Source organism: Odontesthes bonariensis, chromosome 17, assembly GCF_027942865.1.
Source record: "Odontesthes bonariensis isolate fOdoBon6 chromosome 17, fOdoBon6.hap1, whole genome shotgun sequence".
NCBI lineage: Eukaryota > Metazoa > Chordata > Actinopteri > Atheriniformes > Atherinopsidae > Odontesthes > Odontesthes bonariensis.
The window spans coordinates 33,455,223-33,458,973 of record NC_134522.1 but is presented as its reverse complement, the minus strand read 5'-3'; the positions used below and the strand labels follow the sequence as shown (position 1 = coordinate 33,458,973).

The window sequence follows — 3,751 nt, the reverse complement described above, 5'->3', positions numbered from 1 at the left end:
GTGTTTATAGTCAAAGCAAAACATACAACAACAAGCGATGCGTTTTAGATAATATACCTGAGTACGCGGTGCTTTCAGGGTGGAGGTGATTGGCTCCTGGCGTTCCTCCATAGCCATGGCAATCCTGGGTAACGCACCTGGTTTCAGTTTTCTGGACTGCGAACCGGCATTACCCAACAGCTGAGCTGAAAAGCAGTCATTGTAGTCTTCCTGGCTGAAGTGTTCACTGCATATACGGATCTTGGCGTGGTCCGTGTTAGCTGGCAGATTTATAGCTGTAAGCCACTGGGTGCAGAGTTGAGGGTCCCGGGGTAAACAGTGGAAGCGTACTCCCGGTGGTCTGGACTTATTGTCCTTACACCCACAAATCACACAGGATCTCGTCATCTCTCTCTCTGTCACACACACACACACACACACACACACACACACACACACACACACACACACACACACACACACACACACACACACACAGGCCTATCTGTCTCACGCTATCACTATATCTATCTATCTATCTAGCCTATCTATCACTATATCTATCTATCTGTCTATCTATCTACCTATCTATCTATCTATCTCGCTGTCTATCTATCTATATCTATCTATCTCGCTGTCTCTATCGCTGTCTCTCCGCTCTGCAAGTTGCTTCGGCTTGTCGCGTTGGTATGGCAACGGCCTGGTTACACGCAATGCATTCTGGTTAGTTGAGCCAATCAATACAGTAGTGAAAATTACGGCTCAAGACCCAATTGTATACAATTTTACAAAATAACGCAAAATCATTTTTTTTTTAAAGTAAAATACCAAGTAAGAGTACATTATCCATGTTAATAGTGCACGATGGCTAAAGGTAAATTCCACTTTAAGTAGGGCTAGCTTTGTGGAGTTTACACTGGTCTCTGATGTATTCTGAGTTGTACGTGCTACTGTTAACAGATTAGATAGATTCACCCAGCAGGTTGACTGTTTTCGATTCCTTCTTTTACTAACTAAAACAGGAATCCTATTGGGTCCCAGCTTGTTCTCAGAACAGCTGTCAGAAATCAGGCTTCTATAGCAGGGACCCTGAACACATCATGGCATGGTATCTTTGTTTTGAACTGTGCTATCTTTGTTCTGAACTCTGGGTGTTCTGCTGCTCCTTGAACATCCTGCACATCCCGCACATCCCCTTGTGCCCTGCTCTGCCAGGACAGATGATGTAAGAGGAGGAGGAGGGGGTGCCCTGCGTTTCTCGGTTGATGGTGGTCGCTGGAGTCCTGGCTGGGATAGAGACATCCTTTGGGAACCTTGGGTGATGTGGAGTAAATGGTCTGGTGAGGGGGGAGGGCTGTGGGGTGTTTGCCTCGCTGCTGTGTCCTTCAGTCTATTCTGTACAGTCATGTTTGGGTTTGCCGTCCCAACAGCATGACGTAAGTGTGCACCAAGTAATCTGCATCCAGTACGATTCGGATGCACGCCATCAGGTCTGAAACGCTTCTTACAGTTCCAAAAGATATTAAAGTTATCAATGAACTTAGTCCCATGGGCGATGCATGCATTTGACAACATAAACAACAAAAACAACATAAACAACAAAAACATTTGATATGGATTACCAGTGCACACCAGTAACCACTCCGGTGAGTTGATGATTTTGAAAACGGACGTTTATGGTGCTTTTACGGACCTTTTACGACATGCACATGACTTGCCATTCTGAAGCAGGTTGAGAAGAATCAAAATTAGGCAAATACCGGAGACAGCAGTAAACATCAAAAAAGCGGTGAGAGGGGTTCTAAAACATTGCAGACAACTCATAAAAGAGGCTTAATGTTGAAAATACCGCAGTTCCCCTTTAAAGTCAAAGTTCAGCTCTGTTACCACCATCACAGCGTCCTCAGTGGTGCCTCTTTGAATGATCACAAACCTCCTGAAATGCACAATATGAATCAAAAACATTCAAACTTGCGCAAGAGCGTTATGTTTACCTTTCTTTGGGCTCATGTCATTTCTGTATTCCTTTTTGCTCAAGTATGATCATTCACTTTAAAACAAAAGAAGGAAAATCTGAATAACGACCCATGGCCTCTGGCCCTCTCTTGCTTTCATTACTCATCCAGTGACATCACTCCCTGGCCAATCAGTGGCCTGCAGTCTGTTGACGTCACATTTTCGGCTCGACTCAACTCGAATCCCTGCCGTGTCGGTGCTAAAAATGTACCTGCTACCAGCTGTTACTCCCTCATGGAAAACCCTAAAACCTGAGTCGAATATAGTCAAGTGGAGTAGCGTTTTGCATTGTGGTTCACGTTTGTCGTATTTTACACAGTCAGGGAAGTAATGGTGTCAGGATGGCCGAGCGGTCTAAGGTGCCAGACTCAAGGCTTCATTCCTTCCTTAGCACAGGGACTTCTGGTCTCCCAAAGGAGACGTGGGTTCAAATCCCACTCCTGACATTAATTTCATGCTTAAATCTTACTTGCATATTAGAAGACCATGAAGAAAGCCATGTCAGGCCATGGTGAAAAAGGGCATTTATCTCTGAAGACGGGCCTTCAGTTCCTCCCATTAACATACACAATTCTGATGTGCGATGAGGCAGTTCTCCTGCAACATTAAGCTCTTTTCCACTAGTACTTACTCACAACCATCTCAATGTGGGTGGGGTAATTATAGCAAGGAGGTCCAAAAGTCCTGTGATGTCAGTTTTATGTGACACAAACATGACACAACAATTTAGGACATCGAGGCAAAGGTATACCTGCTGCTCTGTCTATGTCTTTGCGTCTAGCAATCCAACTCGTTGACGATCACAGAAAATCCAACTGTTGCCGGTTCTTGTTAAGGAGTGGCTTTCATGACTCATCCAGTGACATCACTCCCTGGCCAATCAGTGGCCTGCAGTCTGTAGATGTCACATTTTCGGCTCGACTCAACTCGACCCCGACCGAGTACGTGCTAAAAATGTACCACCTGGTGCCAGGTGGTATTACCTCATGAAAAACCCTAACAGCTGAGTGGGATCCAGTCGAGTGGAGTAGGTTCTAGAATGCGCTGCTGAGGGTGGCAGCACGTTGGAGTAGCTCTGTACCTCACATTGAGATTTATTATTTTTTCTAAATTTCATTCCTGTTTTTTCTTGGAAGAAATAGCATTTTTTGGACAACTGTTCCTTCCTGCCTTGGATGCTGTGCAGCTGGATTGATTTTTCCCAATACTTTTGTATATTTTGCTCTTTTGTTATGATGCATAACCATAGCAACAGGGTGGTTTACAACAGGGAGCTGCTGATTAACATTGGAAAAGCAGAAATAATTCGACAACTGAAGCCAGAAATCCCACTGGAATTGAAAAGGAGGCGTCGTGGATGCAGAGCAGGAGCAAAGAGAAGAGAAAGAAAGAAGTTCAAACCATCTCTGCCATCCGTCATCATGGGCAATGTAAGATCGTTAGCTAACAAGTTGGATGAATTTCTAGCCTTGACAAGGACTCAGCAAGAATATCGGGAATGTAGCATTATGTGTTTTACTGAGACATGGCTGCAGGATCATATCCCCGACTCCAGCGTCTCTCTGCCGGGCTTCCTGACTGTACGAGCAGATCGAGATTTAAAGAGTAGGAGGAAAAGGAAAGGGGGTGGATTGGCAGTGCTTGTCAACAACAGATGGTGTCACCCAGGACATGTTACTGTGAAGAGTCGTCTCTGCAGTCCTGACATTGAACTATTGGCAGTAAGTTTTCGTCCATATTATTTGCCAAGAGAGTT

The 3,751-nt window shown here is 44.8% G+C and overlaps 1 non-coding gene across 1 annotated transcript; it reads left to right on the top strand.

Moving 5' to 3' along the window:
* Positions 1-2,330: 2,330 nt before the first annotated feature.
* Positions 2,331-2,441, top strand: trnal-caa (transfer RNA leucine (anticodon CAA)). The gene is made up of 2 exons: positions 2,331-2,368; positions 2,396-2,441. It is a non-coding gene; the product is annotated as a tRNA-Leu (tRNA).
* Positions 2,442-3,751: the final 1,310 nt, after the last annotated feature.